Below are 16,875 nucleotides of genomic sequence, written 5' to 3'. Positions count from 1 at the left end.
TTAAAAAAGATGAGATGAACCAGCTGAAGTTAACAAACTCTGGAATTCAACAAACCCGAATGAATCACCAGGAACAAACACTGCTCTGTGGCTGTCAGCCCTCTGAAGGGCACTCATTGACTCACTTTAAACTTAAAGAGCAACTTTTGACAAACACTCCATCAAAAAACTGGCTAATACTTGCTTTGCTGTTAATCCTCCCTGAGCTGTTTCCCCGTTGCTAATCTCTCCCAGAAACCATTATTAAATCTTCCCTGGTTTGCAACGCTAATTCTGAACAAATGCATCAGGAACAAAACATCAGCTGGGCCTGTGTCTTTGTGTTATTTGCATACTCCACAGGAAGATCGTTTTGTTTTTTAATGAGACTAATTAAAAAGAAACAACAAATAATAAATCAATCCCATTAATCTGTAATAAATTGAAGCACTACGGTCCGTCCCAAAGCGTTAGTGACTGCCAGCTCCTAACACGCTGGAATGTAAAATCACTCTTCTCATTATTTAAACCATCTCAGCGATGCTCCCGTAATGCCAGCGCTACCGGGGCTTTGCCGGCAGGGCCACCAGCCCAGCACCGCTTCCCCGCTCAGCCCTGGCTTGGAGCCCCGTGGGAGCAGGGGGATCTCGCTGGAGCTCGTCTGCATCCCACACACATCCCTCAGCACCTCACCGTATTCCAGTTTCTTGATTCTTTGCTTTTGCTGCCAGGCTGTACCTGGGCTGTATGCAGCCGCTGCGGCCCCTGGGCTGGAAGGTAAGCACCGCTTCCCACCCTGAGTCTCGGTAGGGCTCATCCGAGCAGACTGGAATGGGTAGATGTGTTCCTAAAATTAACTTGCAAAACCTGATTTGATAGGACCCTGACAGCTAAAGCGGAATCAAATTATCGTTTGGAATTACCGTGAGATAATTGGCCTCATTTACTATTTTAAGATGAAAAAAAAGGCTCCCTCTTCCAGACAACTGCAATGGAGAAATGTTCAGGCATAGATGATGTCCCAAAACATATCATTAAAGCTTTAAATAAATGTATGATGACATCTCGTGTTAAAAAAGACTTCCTTTGTATTTCAGATAGGAACCAGCCAGGTCATTTTCAAAGTCATTTTTTAATAAACAAAAGATATTCCTCTTCTTTTTCCAGACACACAACTTAAAATATTTGGAGATGTACGTATGTAATTTGAATTCTTTCACACATTATTGATTTAAAAATCATCTTCCTTAGAGACGCCTCTTACTTGCCAAAGGTAAATGCCTGTGTCTGCTGCTTTTTGTCTTTTTTACTCTACTTGAAATGCTACAGAACTGACCCAGTCCCACCCTGCAGATTACAATGTTTGTAAAACGGAGAAAGAGATGAGAACTATCTCTTTCTCGCTGTCTCATTAATTACAAGGATTAAATGCCAAGGCAGCTACACACCATTATAAAGAAAATAAAAATATGAATTGGAGGAGCCAAGTTCTGCATTTGCTGCTTCACTATCAAGATGTGTCTGAGCACGTTGCAGTGCGGGAACGCCAGAAGCACATCCCGTGCCTCCGGTCCCGTTCCCGGTCCAGCTGGTCCGGTCGGGGCGCAGAGCACCAGGTCCAGCTTCTTCCTCTTTATACACCAGAGCTGCTCTGTGCCAGGGATGGCCCTGGTTTGGGGGAACCGGGATGTGATGGGGAACGGGAAGACCACGGTGCAGCAGGGAAAGCGGTTTGGTCTGCACATGGAGCTGCTGAAAAAAGGTGATTCCAGTTTGTATCCCTGGTGGGGAGGGAGGAAAACCCACAAGGAGCAAGGGATCCTGGGGTCACGTCAGCACAGGGCTGGAAGTAGTGGCAAAGCCTCAGCTTGGACCCTGCCAGGGAAAAACCAGGCTGATCTGCAGCTCTTCTGGAACTGCAGTTCATGTCTGAGGTCTTTGCTGTTTCATTGACCCCATGACGCAGACGGTTTTGGCTGCCCCTGTGGCTCCGTGGCCGGGGCTCTCTGGACTTTCCCTGTATGTCTGGCTGTTCCCTCCCATCCTCTGCAGGGCTTCGGCTGCGAGTCCAGGCTGGAGCCTGATGGGAGCCCCTCCAGAGCTGGCCACCTCTGCTGCCCTCCTCTCGCATGCCCTTTCCACCCTTAACATGATTCGGGAGATGGAGCTGCTGGCTCGGGCTCCCACCCGGCATCAGATGTTCAGCGGCTGCATCTGACCCGGACGTTTGGCAAGGGAGGGCTGCAGATAGAGCACAGATGTGCCGGCCGCCAGGCTTGGGGCTCAGGGAGGTGCCCAAGACCCTTGTGGGGCTTCATGTCCCCTTTCCCCTTTGCTCTTGGGGCCGAGCACCCACTTGCAGCCTGGCTGCCGGACCCCAACCCCCCTGGCTGGCAACACACGGTGTGAGCTCCCCTCCCGCCTTCCAAGCAGCGGATCCCCCCTTTGCCAGCTGCAAAGCCTCCGGCAGTGCAGGCAGGGACTGCAGGCAGGGGTGGTGCGCAGGGGTCACTGCCAGCCCCTGGGGTGGGGGGAGGAGCCACGACCTGGGGGAGGAGCCATGGCTGGGAGCCCCACCTAACAGGCGTGGTCAGGAAGGGCCAATCAGGGAGCAGTGCTGCCTATAAAAGCCCTGCCCGTGAGCAGCTGGGGAGGGCAGAGGGAGTTGTGGTGGTGGTTGTTCCCAGAGTGTGTTTCCCAGCCTGGGTGCAGGGAAAAAGCCCCCTTGCAGGGGCTGGGGTTTATTTCCCAGGGAAGAAGGAAGGCGAACCTCACCCAGGGTGTTCAGTGGGGTCCCCTCTGCCTCAGCCCCCCGGGTCTGGGGGTTTTTCACCACCAGGGTTGTGAGAAATCCCTCCCTGGTCTCTGCTGTGCTGGTTTGGTGGGGGAAGTTCTCGCTGTTGCTCTGGGCTGTCTTGCGCTCTGCCTCAGCTTATAATGAAAAGTGAAATATTTGGGCTAAGTGCTTAAATTAAGAACACATTTTTGTTAGCTAACAATACAGAGAAAAGCCCTGGAGACCCTGATAGGGCAATTAGTGCCTCTCCACTTGCATTGGAGATGAATCTTTTGAGAGAGAAAGCCTGTTCGCTCCAGAGGATTTTTTGGTACAAAAATACAATTATAGGGTATAAAAGGAAGCATTTAGAAATATGCAAAGTAGGAATGAGGTCTGAAGCCTCCTTTGCTGTAGGGCAGGGAAGGCAGAAAGTGAGAGGTGCCCCAGGCACAACAGCCCCTGATGCTTCCCTGTCCAGCCTGCCAGGCCCTGGCAGCAGCTCCCATCAGCTCATGGTTTCATTTTCCTCCTCCCATCTACCTCTCCTGGCTGTTCTTCAAGGCTCATCCCCTTGGCCTCAGCAAGCTCTCAGCCTCTCTGGGCTTGGGAGGCTGGGCAGTTCCCATCCTACTTGGCAATTAGCTTTTGCACTGCTAAGCACAAACAAGATGAAGCCACCTTCACGGTCCAAGAGAGCAGCTGTTGTGTGCTGGGGTCATTTCTGGGCTGTGTCTTCCAGTGCAGCTTCGCTTTTCCCACCTCACCTCTCTCCCTCTAAGTGTCTCTGAAGCTGGTGTGTGTATTTAGAGCAAAGCCTTGGGTGACTGTGGCAGGTTCCTGTGGTTGGTCCCAACACCAGACCATCCTGTCCCAGGATGGTGAGCAAGTCATGAAACCTTTGCCCAGTGCACGGCGTCTGAGAAGGCTCCGGCTGCGCTCCCTGCGCTCTCGTCGGAAGTCCGGCTGATGGACACCAAACCTTGGAGCCTAAAAAAAAGGTTTGTAACAAGCAGAGCTCATGGAGAAAGGTGGTAGTGACCTGCATGCAGCCCAGCGTGTGGGCAGGGCTGCCTGTTCTTGCTGCTGCCTGTACATTCCCTGCAGAGCGGGTGACACGGGCTGTTTGTCTTGGTGTGCTGGGGTGGACTGGAAAACAGCATTGACCTCTTAAGTAGCACTGGGGTTTTGGCCGTCCAGCCAGTGGCTCAGCTTGCATTAAGTTCATGAGATCTGATGTCCAAGATGATAGTAAAATCAAAACAGCCAGACTTGCTGGCTGGCGTTGCCTTTGCCAAGGAGGAAGGGAACAGCGTGTCTGTGTCGCTAAAGGTTAAATAACAGCACATCACATTTCTTGTCTGCAAATGGTGCTGGGCTGTGTGCACGCATTCTTTAATCAGTATTTAGTTTGTTGAATTACTTTTATTAGTAGTTAACTGTGTAATGGTCTCAGTGGAACATCTGGTCCATGATTTGAAAAGAATATTCTTCAACCCTTGCTGAGTGCAATTATTTTTGGATACAAGTGGAGGCTTTAGAGCCATTAAGAAGATAAAATGCAGATTGTTTGCAGAGTTTTTTAAATTTTAATGGCTTCCAAAGAGAGGAACTTTTATTACTTTTTTCTATTGTTAGCAGACAGTGCAGTGGAAACCCAGCAGAAGGGCTGGGAAGAGGCACAGATGTTCCTTTTGCTGTTGGTTGGGCCAGGCACCCAAACCCAGGGCAGAGGGTTTGAACCTCCCTCCGAAGCTGCTGTAACGTTTTCCAAATCTTGCAACAGACCATCTGCCCACCAGTTTCTTAGTAAAACCACTGAGGGTTGGTGTGGGACTCCCTATATAATGATTTAAAAGTGTGTCAGTGGATGGGATAAGGATTGTTTACAAAACAGAGAAAATGAAGGGCTTTGCTTTCTTCCATTGATGGGAAAATCACAGATGGATCCCAAACCTCTGACGCCCAGCCCAGTACCAGCTCATTCAGACCACAAAAGAAAATAGCCAATCTCCGTTTTTTGGGCATAGAAGGCTGTGACAGCAACCTTTGAGTTGAGAATGTATACTCATTTTGAGAATGAGTATACATTCTCAAAAAAAAAAAAAAGCATTAATTTATTAGCAGATAATAAGTTATCTCATGAGTTAAATGTAGTTTGTACATTATGACCCTCCATGGAGGAGGCTGGATGACTCCTCTTTGTCTGGAAGAACAGTGCTTTAAATTATGAAACTATACAATCTTGGCTGCTGTTTGCTATTACGATTGTGCATCTTACCCCAGTGAAAACCACAAGCAGACAGGCTGTAAAATTACAGCTGTTTTTTTAGTAGGAAGATAAAGTGAAACTGTTAAACCAGGTAAGGATGGATGCTTTTAGTTTATCCTGGGGACATATTGTTATAGGCGAGACCATGGATTTGAGAAAGACCTTGGATGGCATTGGAAGTGCCAAGGGATCAGTCATGGGATGAAGGAGAGACTTTGGCTCTGTGTGTTTTCCGATGAAAAGGGCACTGCAGAAGGAGATGGGGGAAAATGATGGAGGAGATGGTGGCTCCCCAACCCTCCCCTAAAAGCTTAAGAAGAAAAAGGGTAAAAACCAGCCACAACCTCAGGGTTGTGTGGGCACTTTGCTTGTGGCTGGTTCATTGGTGGGGGCATCTCTGCCAAGGCAATGATTTGTGTCAGAGCAAGGTGGGGTTAAGGGCAGGAGATCCTGGAGCCCTGAACCTCCAGAATGCTTCAGACCTCATCTGTGGTTGCATGCAGAGGCAGGCTGGGGGGCAGAGCTGGGTCCCCCAAATTTCAGTCTGAAGTCAACCATTTGGGTTGGGGCTTAGTAACAAGTTTCAAAAGGAAAGACTATGACAAATTAATAATAATAATCATCATCATCTTATCATCATCATCAGTGTTTCATTCCAGCGCCTCTGTATACCTTGATTTTTTGGAAATGCCCTCATGTTTCAAAACTGCAAGGGAAAGAAAAGGAAAGGGAGTGAGCTTCTCAATCACAAACTTTGATGTTTTTCAGTATTGTTTGTTTTACTGAAGGGAGTGGGGAAAGCCCTTTCGGCTTCAATCTGCAATTAAAATTGATAATTACAAAGCACCAGTAAATTGGGATGGTCAAAACCAAACTGCAGTAGCAATCTGTTGCTTCCCGCTAAGGTGAGGATGCTGTAGGTGTGTGTAGAAGCACAATGTCAGCCGGTGGGGAAGATCCTTCCTCTTCCCAGGCAGCCTTTGTGGCACCATATCCCTGCTCAGCTTTTCCTGAGCTTTTTTGTTTTTTCCTTTTTTTTTGTATTTGTATTTGTATGTGTTTTTCCCCCTCCTGACCATATTAATCTCTGCCACTCAACTGGGGTCATCTTAACCTTGGCTCAGCGGCTGGCCACCAGGAACGGGCTGTTTGGCAATAACTCTTCTGGGGGAGCTCTCTTTGTGGACATAGTATTTGGTAATAAAAGTAGCGATTTTGGAACAAAGCACTTGTGTAGGGAGCTACACCCCAAGAATTTATTAAATAACTTATTCTGCAATAAATGCAGCATAAGTTAAAAAAAAAAAAATCAGAACAAATGGAGGAGCTGGGAAGGACCTCAAGAGGACAACTGCTCCATTCCTAATGATGCCAGAATAGATATGTTTGCTGGATCTGGGTGATCGACATCCAGATTGATTGCCTGCCGGCTCCTCCTCCAGCTTTCTTGCCATCAAAACAGCTTGAACTATTTGGGCCTTAACTGCTTGTCAGCTTTGCTTCCTGTTTTCTCACTTTGTTGGAAGTCAACAGTAATGTAGGAGTCTTTTTTTTTTTACCAGTAGGATGTAAAATAAGGAGAATCAGTGAATCTCTTGCACTAACAGAAAATTAACGCCCTGCTGAAGAGCCGCTGAGCCTGCATGTGTTCGCCCGGGAGGAGCCTGTGTCTGTCTTCAGCACAGTCGTGTGTTCAGATCAAATTAAGATGCAATTATGGCACTAGGACTTCTTGTAGGTTCAAATGTCTCTGTATAAAATGCCTCTAGCATTTTAAACGCGGGTTCTTGAGCCAGAAAAATGATCTTTGACTTCATCTGCCCTCTAGTACTGCTTTAAGGGTCAGTCATAGTTGGTTCATCCCTGCACTGTGGGGGTTGCAGAAAACTCGCTGTCTTCCTGGAGACCCAGCAATAAGATATTTTTTGAAGCAAAAAAAATCAGGATCGTCTTAATGAGGCTCAGAAGGAGGAGCCTCTTATTAGCAGAAAATTCAGCTGTTATTCAACTCAGTCCTTCCTTGACTTCCTTATTAACCCTTAGCCACCACCAATGGGTGAGCACCAGCGCAGGGAATACCGCATAGAGCAGAAAGTGTGTTGCTGTCTGAAGGGAAAAGGTTGATCTGGAGAACAGGGTGAATACAGAAGTACCTGGATTGCTTACAGCTGCACTGATTTTTCAGGTACATAGTCAAATTAGCAGGTTTTCCTGATAGCCCCTGAGAAAAACACTTGAACAATGCTGGTGACTGAAGCAGGTTGAAGCGCACAGAAAAGGACCAGGATGGGCGTGGGGGTGGCTTATGAAGAGGAGACATGGGGACAAGCTGGTAACCTCAGCCAGGTGAGCAGGGGTGAGCTGCCATCTCTGCACCTGGTCTGGAGGTTCTGGTGGTTAATCCTTGATTCCTACATGGCATATTTTGCTGGGATTTAGGGCAATATTAATCACTTCCAGCTATGCCTATTTCTGCTTCTCTTTCTGCACTGTGTCCCTGAAAAGTTTTGGGTGTTGCAATGAAAGCCTGGATAGCCGGTGTGCAGCCAGGGTCTCTGGACAGGGCCTAAGAAGGTCACTTTTCTCCTCTCCTAGGACCTCCAGGAGTGGAAAACATCTTTGACCTTATTTCTCTCCATATTTTCAAGCCTCTGCGGTCCATGGGAAAGGACACGGATAGACTTCTCCACCCAAGCACAGTGTCCTCAGTGGAGAGAGCCTCGGAGAGAGGTGATGCCAATTTTAGTGCAAGTTCCTGCAACAGAATTAGATCTTCGTGAGCACACACTTAAATCTTAGTAAATTATATCTCAGGTTAAACTGTTTGTTAAAGTGCCACAGGGGAATTTCAGGCTAGCTATGTACATCATCACAGGAGATAGGCTGAAAATTACAGTAATTTGGAAAGAACACGGATTTGAATCTTAGGGCCTGTGGTGAAAGTCAATGCACAATGAATTATTCCACTTAATGATTCATGTTCACACATGGATTTAGCTGGAGCCAAAGTATTCCTGTAGCATCACATTTCTCCAGTGAGCTACTGGGCATAACACAAAAGCTCTTGCAGGGAGGTTTGTGCTTGTTCTTGGGTTTTTCATTTCTGCCTTTGTTGCTCATCTGGAGGGAAATGCCTCTGAAATGGACTTGTGCCTCTGCTGTGTGCAATAACCACAGAGAGGGAGTATGTCTTCCTGCCCTTGGTAGTTAGTCTTCTGTGATGGTAGGAAGCAAAAGGCTGTGGAGCCCTTGTTGTTTATGTCCTGGCTGGTGGAACTGCAGAGCCAGATTCATATGTAGGGATATCTAATCTTTACATAAAAAATGGTCAGGGAAACTGTTTAATTGGCAGTGAGAGGAGCCCCAGCTGTTCCTGCAAACTGCTTAAATTGTCTCTTTGCGTGCTGCTGCTCCAGATGTCCCCCTGGGTCTGTGTGTCACCCCAGAGCGATCTCTGAAGGCCAGAGAGTGATGGGCAGAGCATGACTACTGGGAGAGGGACAGATTGGGCTCAGAGGGATGAGGGACCTCCCCTTTACATGGCTGCTGGTCTCACAACAAGCCTACCTCCCCATGTTCTCGCCCATGCTCCAAACTTGATCAAGAAAGTGGGATCCTTTGGCTCCTCTTTCCTGTACACCATCTCTCTGCCCCCATGAGAGGTGTTTTAGGTCACATATGAAAATTGCCTTCAAATTTTGATGCTTGCTTGGTGGAGCCGGCTGGAGTTTAGCATGGTTTCTGTAGCACATGGTGGGGTGGAGGTCAGCAAAACCTCATCAGCTCAATGCATGATCATCCTGGCCTGAGTGTGAAAGCAATTCTTATTGCATTTCTTATTGCACTTCTCCAGCATGCAGGGCTGAGGTCCTCGGCTCGGCTGATTTTCTGTCTCTCTGCACCAACAGCTAGAGCTCTGGAGGGAGATTTAGCAAGATGTAAAGAAGTCTGCCACACTCAGGAAGATTTTTCTCCTTTCCCCAGTCTTGTATTTAATTTAAAATAAGTAATTACTAATGCCAGGGTCTCTTCAGTCTATGTACAAATGAGATACTGGGAAAGAAGGAGCTATGAGATCACCAAATGATCATTTTGTCCATCTCTGCTGCTAATATGCACACAGAGGCATCTGCAAGCGCCAGGAGTTTTAGAGAAAGGTTTGAACTGTATGTAATTTAATAAGCATCCATTATAACCAACAGAATCATGTGTATTTAGCAGTGAAAAATCTTGAACTTGGCCTTATCCTTTCTGTTTTGCAGTGGAGCATTCAGTCATTGTGTTTAAGTCGTGTGCTGGGGATGCCATCCTGCGCGGGATGTTTTAGCACAGTCAGGAGGTTTCTGTTGATGTGATTTTTTTGGTGGAAATTGCAGTTGTAGGAGGCCTGTGTTGTCTGTGCAACAGCTTTGGCTTTGCTGGATTTGATCTCTGAGGACTTGGAAAGGTTTCATTTTGAGTGGGTTCAGAGGTTGATCTGTACCTGCCTCATGGGGAGTGCAGCTTGGGGCCTCCTGCTGTACAGGTGTGAGTCGATGTTGTTGACACGGGTGAGTCGTGGCTCCTGGGCTGGTGTCATCCTCAGCATCACCTGCGCCCAGGGTTGGTGTCCATTTGGTCTCCCCGTGGACAGGCTCCTGCGAGCGTTCCTGTCTCAGTCCAGTGAAGGTACCAAGCATTTTAAAGAGCTGAGCTTGGCTGCAGAGCTAACCTGGCTTGTTTTGCCAAAAATAAGTTATAGAGGAAACCAGCTGATGTGCAAAGATGTGATGAATAGCTGCAAGTAATAACCTTTCCTGGGAGAGCTGGGAGGTACAAGAGGTGTCCATTTTTGTCCTCCACCCTGGCACTGCATTGCATTGGTTGGACAGGGCCTCTCATCATTTCCAAATCAAAATATTCAGTACTTTTTCACTGCACAAAACATGAACATTTAGTCCATGCACACAAAGCGAGATCAAAATAGCAATTTTTCCCCTTGGCCGTGGTGTGGGTGCCCTGTTGGCTCCAACTCTCATGCTCTGAAAGCTCTTAAAAACATCTGTGAACCAAATGGCTCAAAGAACAGCAAGAGAAAAGGCTCAATTTTAGTTGTGGTTAAAGTCTTTTTTTTCCTTTTCCAGATTACCCACCTTTCTTCCCAGCCCTCAGCTCGCACTGGGGCTGATGGGTGGTTTTGGGGGTGTGCAGCAGGTAGCTTGGTGAGGAAAGCCTGTGCATGTCTTTGCTCTATTTGTTGCATGGGGCCTCCACAGGAAAAATATTAAAGGTTTATTGATAGAAAAAGGTTGAAAATTACTGAATATTTGCACAGCACTCAATTGCTGTCCATCTTCGCCACCATTTTATTTCAAAGCAAAGAGCAAATAACTGTGTGCAGTGATTGCAGCTATTGCTGAATTACGTAGTTATTCATGACATGCAGATTACAGGGCAGTAATTACAGCTGAGGTTGCTGTCATTTTACTAGATCCCTAAGTACCAAGATCTCATAAGCGCTGGGGTTTTTTGCTCATATGGCAATGTTTAGCTTTAGCTGGAGACACAGTTAAGTAGGGTGCTTTCAGAATGTGTCTTAACTGCCAGGGAATCACAAGTGCAAAATCTCCTTGAAAATAAGGTGACAAGTGAATCTTTGTTTGTCTGGACTGAGCTTCTCCTGTTATATTCTGGGTGTTATTCTGAGAGCTGGCACAGGCTCCGAGGGGCATTAGCAATGCAATGGGTTTGGCCACATCCACTTTGTTGGTTAGGAGCCCTTTGGTATTTGGGTGATGGTGGAGAGGAAGGGCTGAAGATGGCTGGAGTGGAGGCTGGGGAATTAATTAGTTTCTACTCACCACAGGATCTCACATCAGCGAGTAATCTTTTCTTATTAAAGACAGAAAAACTACAGTGCAGAAAGGCGCATTAGAAAAATAACTCTATATGCTTATCCGAGGGGAATTTGGTCCTGCAACTTGGCATGGCTGGCCAGGGGATGGCTGCTTGGGCAGCAGGGAAGGGAGCTGGCTGGTTGGGAGGCTTAGCTGTAAAGACTCCGTGTTACAAACCATTTCCTCGCTCAGCATCTGGGAGGTCACGGGTAAGCCCTGGTGTAAGGTTGGCTCCTGCACCTCTTGGGGGACAGGAACCCGCAGGGAGAGGTGGTCATCACGCATTTGTCTACCAGCATCGTTTTAGGACCCAAGTGTGTGGGTGTGTATGGATTCTGCCTGGGGGAGCATTGCCAGAGTGCATTTCTAATTATAGCTAATTGCAGGGTTGATACTCTCTGGATTTGGTCTGATACAAGTCAAATGATTTCCTGTTGTTCAGCACTTTACAGACACGCACCCAGAGGCAACAAGATGGACGTGTTTTCTGAAGGCATCCAGCTGGGCAAACACACACTCTTCCCCTTTCTTCCTGTGCACGGACGTCAGTGGAGCAAAACACCCCACCGCAGCCTCGCTCTGTGGTCTTGGGGGATGTTAACACTGTATTTTATTAAATAGCGTAGAGGTCTCTAGACCAGGTGAAATGGTCTGGCTTAGTTAAACTGAGTGCTCGTGGGAGGAGCAGGGTGGCTTGGCCATGCTGAGCCCTGGGCTTCTGTGGCTGGACCTTTTCATGTTGCTGTCCCAAAAGCACAGCACCTTTCTCTGCACAGCCTTGCAGCTGGTGCTGCTGACAGCACTTCGCACAGACACTTAGCAAAGCTCTGTCACAGACACGCTTTCTGAAAAATGGAAGTCAAAATATCTTAACTGTGTTCCCTGCAATGGGACTTTGCGCATGAATTGCTGAAATATTTACAGAATGCTTTTGAAGTCAAATATTGCATATGTTCTAAATTTTATCCTGTCATTAAATTCATACTTTAAAGCCCATTTTTAATGTCCCCTAATGGGGAAATTAAAAGTCTATTTCATGTAGTTGATATACTTGTAACACTGTGCTGTCAAAGATCCCAAGCGATAGAAGGGGAACTTGTTAGCCCAGGGAGCGCATACACAAAGAGATGGGCAGATCTCAAACACAGAATAGATCAAAGTTAAACAAAGGTTTAAGAAGAAAAGCAGCAGCTTCTTGAAAGGAATGTGATTTTTCCTTTTTTTAACTTTGCTTTCACACAAGCTAGGATCCAGAATGATGGTTGCATAGCCCTTAAGATGTTTCAAACAAGCGGCATCTAGGACAAAACATCCCCCTCTCTCCCAGGCACCCTCTGCAAATTGAATCCACAGTACTGAAAACCTGGAACTGATGCTGAGCATTTTAATCTTACCAAAAGTAAACAATGAGCATAAATTTACATAAAAATTGACTTTTAAAATTATTTCAATGTTAACATTGTAAGTGACACTGTAAGTATATTCTGTGACTTTGGGTCTGCTCAATGCTTTTTAAATGGATGCTGCTGTTACAACAGATGCTGGTCTTTTTTTTTTTTTTCAGGTGTTTGTAGGAAATTACATGGAGAAAAAGCCCTGCTTTAGGAAAAGCCCAAAGGAAAACAGAATGAAAAGAAGGAGCAAGTTCTCCAGGCACTGTTAAGTCTGGAGGTCTTCTGGAAGTCTTCCTGGCAGGACATGTTTCAGCAAGGTCAGAGGGTTGGGAGCCTGGGAGGATGCTCTCCGTGATTGCCAGGACCTCCAGAGGTGAGCACATGGTCCCAGACGGGTGGCGTTTGCTGGCACTGATGGTTCCCAATGTTTGCTCACTGACTTTTCTTCTTGCTAGTCTCTTCTTCAGCTAGTTTTCCACATGTGAGAAAGTGCTGGGAAGGAAAATGGGAGTCAAATTTGTTTGTGAGGGCAGGGACTGAATTAAAGAGCAGCCTTTGTGGGAGGAGGGCCTTTGCAGCGAGAACGGGCTGGAGCTAGGCTGAGTGAAGGCTGGTGTGTCACTCATTGCAAATGGCTCTAAATTATCAAACCTCCAGCCCTGTTCAGTTATTGGATGAAACATTTCCACTTGTGGTGGAGAGCAGCTCATATGAGATGTTTTAATGGCTGCTTCTGATCTTAAAACCAATGAGTCCCTGAATTGCTATCCAAACTGAGAAAAACATCCTTATAGCTACACTGGCATTTGCCGCATAAAGATGTACCGAAGTATATCTAAGCACAGAGTCTGCTTTATCAGACCTTTGGAGATTACTTTTATCTTCTTCCCTCTATTAAATATAGCTCAGCTCTGCTGCCTTGCACACAAATAAAGTTTGCTGGCTATTACTTCTAGGAATCATCCATTAAGTATTTTTAAAATGCTGTTCAGCCACGTGTTTGTGCTAGATGGGATCACTGTTGTGTAATCCCCAGCATTCCCTGTGCACGATGATTATTTTTTGGCTCATTTATGTAGGAAGTAACCTTCACTGCTTCACCACTTTGTATGTCTTTTAACAAATCTGAACATGTGGCGGATTCTCTTATCTTGAGCTGTGGGGTTTTGCCCTTGGCTGGAAGCATGGAGTGGACAAGGTCAGAGAGAGGGAGATGGTCTCACCTGGTGATCTCTCTGGCTGGAGGTGCTGTTTGATGGCTGTGCAGGGTCGCTTTGCACAGTTCCCTCTGAAGAACTGTGGCTGGGTGATGCTGATGGGGTTGAGGGATCAACATGTGGTAGCTGGATTTCGGCCCAGAAAGGGCAGGGTCAGGGGACCACAGCTCAGCATCCCTCTGGAGGAAGGATGGTCTGCTCATCTCCTCCCAAGGAGAACCCCCGAAGGGAGGAGGAATCACATTTATCCAGTGCTAAATGGTATATGACTCAAGCGAAAAAAAATCACACCTCTTTATTACATAGATTTATCTCACTGTGTTGGGGCCTGACAACCACCACCAGATGCTCATTTTCTCAGTTGCTTTATTGGATTCTGGGACATCCTCGTAATTGCCATAAGTGGGAGATGATTCCTCAGCATCTGGCATGTGTTAATACTGATTCAGAGCGCTTATCAATCCACTTAAAGAAAGAGCATACGTGCTCAGTGTGCAGTCAGAGGCAGCCTGGAAAATTCTACAGGATCATCATTTGATCCTATTTTTTCCTTCGAATTGCTGCTGAATGACTGAGTCCTTGCCACCAGACCCTGCTGCAGTTTGAACAGTTAAAGTTGGTGAGGCATTGCCCAGATGTCATCCCCGTTTCTGGTGATGGGTAGGAAAGTGCCGCCCCATTTCCCCAGCCTTGCCCCCAGGCTGTATTTCAGGAGCTGCTGAAATGCTATCTAAGCACAAATTAGCCCTCAGCTCATGAAAAGTGCATTTAGCAGTTAAAGCCCAATAAAAATCTTCCAATAAGTTAAAACTACTTCTGTTTTAATTTTTGGTTTAGGTTCAAAACGTCTCCTGCTCTCTTTGAGGCTGCAGATATCGATGAGCACAGCTGCTTGGACAGTTTTCAGCTGGGCGTCTTTTAACGGAGGAAGGAGCACTGCTTGGAGGTCTATGGAGACGGTAAAGTCTCAGGCAGGTGGGTTTCCCCGGTCATCTCTGGGTGAGGAAAAGGGAAAAACTAGCTAAAAGCAGATATTTCAAGAATTGCTCCAATGGTGCTGTTTTGGGGTTTAGGCAGTTTTTAAAATTTTTGTTCCCTACTTCCTTCCTCTGAGAAATGTGGCAGCGTTTGGTCAAGTGAGAGTTCATGCTGGCGTGCGTGCAGCAATGCCGGCAACCTCCCATCTTGCAGGCAGAGCTTTGGAGGTGGAGGTTTTCGAGGGAGACAATGGTGCAAAACAGTCTGTTTGAACAAGGGAATTACATATTTCCCTGCATCGCTCCTGGTTGAGGAATGCTGCTGGGTTTTGAACAGTACACGAGGGCAGGGAAAAGGCATTCTTCAGGCTCTCAGGGCTCCAGCGCTGTCTAGACTTCATAATGCAGCGGTGCACACCGCCCTGCCTTGAACTCCTGCCACGGCGTCTCTCAGCGTGTCCTATAAATGGAAGCTGAGAAACCTTCCCTCTGCCAAAGCCTCAGTCACGCTAATGAGACCCTAGTTCCTGTCGAATTTGGCATTTTGTCCCACTAAATCGGTGAACTTGCAGCAGGTGGTAGCAAAGCTCATTTCCTAAAACCACATCCTGCTTGAAACAAAGAGCCACACCTGATTTCCCGCGGTGGGGAGATGGCATCTTCCTCCAGGCTAACGGAGATGCCCGGGTGTGGGGATGGATGCTCCTGCACAGGGAACCTGCAGACCACTGCTCCAGAGGTGGTCTTTGGACCAACACATCACTTCTGAGTCAAATTGCTGTCGAGTCATCTTAGAAAAGTGACACTCGCTGCTCAAAGCCCGTCCCATTGAACACGGCACTGTCTGCATGAGGTTGCAGCAAAAAAGCGCAATCTGTTCGTTAGATGTTTCTGTCCTATCTGGCTCCATGAGTCTGTTGGCAGAGCTCGGCTGTGCAGAGTTGGTTTGGGTCACCCCCAGCATTAGGTTGCATTTCCTTCTCCACCCTCCTTTCTCCTCTTTCTGGGATCAAGTTTCTTGCAGCTAAGCATGGTCTTGTCTCTCTGTATTTCCTACTGAAGGCTGAAGCAAGGCTTGGTCACCTCTGTTTTTCTAAACCCAGTCGAAGTAATGAACATCTGCCAGCAGGCAGAGGTTTTCCCTAAGCTCATGGTTTGAATAACTCATTCTTCACAGCCTTGCTCCTCAACCAAATGCACGCTGCCCACAAGGAGTGGGAAGGACATCTCTAACCGCTGGATGCTGCCTCCTGTGAAGCCCATGGCAGCACATGGCCGTTAGCACACAGTATCCTCGCTGGCCTGAGCAGCCCCGGCTGACGGGAGCACAGCGCTGGCCAGGCTCGCTGCCTTCACTCCGGTGCCAAGTCAAAGCCTCCTCATTTTGCTCTCACTGGAGTTTTGGAACGACCTTTCCCATGGCTTGTGGAGTGGAGAAATGTCCTCCCTGCTTTTATCACCAGAGAAGGTAATGAAGTGACAGTGCTGAACGAAGCTGGGGGCGTGGGGTTGAGGCAGAAAATGAACCAGCATCTTCCAAGCGCAGCACCCTCGTGCCAATGCCTTCCACCCCTGACTCGCAGACACCGGTACCTGGCACAGCACTTCCCTAAACTCACCTGACAGGCTGCAAGCCCAGAGAAGCATCGCTGCTCCTATTAGCAGGAAATTAGGATCTTAGCTGTTGTATTTTAAAAGAGCTTGAAGTTTCTCGGAGTGCTCTGTGATTTGTGTGCTGGCATTTTTGGGTGCCTGGGAAGACACTCCTTGGAGAGCATCAGTTTCCAGAGGTTAAGTCCCAAGAAATGCAGATCTCTGCTTCTTTGTGGGAAAATGGAGGCAGCTCAGATTTTTTGTCATTTTGGTGCATGCTCCTGCCCTCCATCAAAAGACAGTACATTCCTGTGCAAAACTGTTGGCTGTAACTGAACAGGCAGAAGTGAAATCAGTGAAATTCTGCCTAGATCCCAGTAGGAGGTTCATCCCCAATATGAATTTGAATTTTGGATTAACAATCTTTTCAGACCTGCTGAAACTTCTGATTTGTGGTATTTTGCCTCTTGGACTGACATGTGACATGTGGGTTTTGCATCAGGGACTAACATGTCAGGACCCATAATGAAATCTTGTTGCCCATAGGAATGGGCGAGTCCAACTTGCTATGGTGTTAGGTCTGTCTACCCCAGGAAGGATGGAGGAGTGCCTAGACTGAACAGAAAGGTGGTTGATTAGGGCCTTGCATCTCAGATGAGCAGTCAGTTCTTAATTTACATGCAGGGAAATGGGCACAGAGAGCTTTTGTGCTAAACTCTGTAACAAATGCTGAGAAAACCTGCAAAGTCCTGCTCCCATTTCCTGCTTTAAATCCCGCACAACAGACTCTG

General features: G+C 47.2%; 2 long non-coding RNA genes across 3 annotated transcripts in view; one reads left to right on the top strand and one right to left on the bottom strand.

Annotated features, from left to right (window-relative positions):
- Positions 1–3,478: 3,478 nt before the first annotated feature.
- The window catches only part of LOC148056444 (uncharacterized), a 27,114-nt gene continuing 13,717 nt past the window's right edge, over positions 3,479–16,875 (top strand). Inside the window, exons 1-3 of one of the 2 annotated variants that reach the window (XR_015703255.1) lie at positions 3,479–3,756; positions 12,468–14,489; positions 15,669–15,959. This is a non-coding gene — a long non-coding RNA (uncharacterized LOC148056444). Of the gene's footprint in view, positions 3,757–12,467; positions 15,960–16,875 lie in introns of both variants that reach the window. The other variant, XR_015703254.1, reaches the window with a different exon arrangement.
- LOC148056443 (uncharacterized) overlaps positions 15,953–16,875 on the bottom strand; it is a 17,446-nt gene continuing 16,523 nt past the window's right edge. The window contains exon 3 of the long non-coding RNA XR_015703256.1: positions 15,953–16,699. This is a non-coding gene — a long non-coding RNA (uncharacterized LOC148056443). The remainder of the gene's footprint in view (positions 16,700–16,875) is intronic.

This window comes from Nipponia nippon, unplaced genomic scaffold (genome assembly GCF_047370975.1).
Source record: "Nipponia nippon isolate SJK-2023a ecotype South Korea unplaced genomic scaffold, ASM4737097v1 scaffold_14, whole genome shotgun sequence".
Taxonomy (NCBI): Eukaryota; Metazoa; Chordata; class Aves; order Pelecaniformes; family Threskiornithidae; genus Nipponia; species Nipponia nippon.
This window is presented reverse-complemented; position numbering and strand designations above follow the sequence as displayed.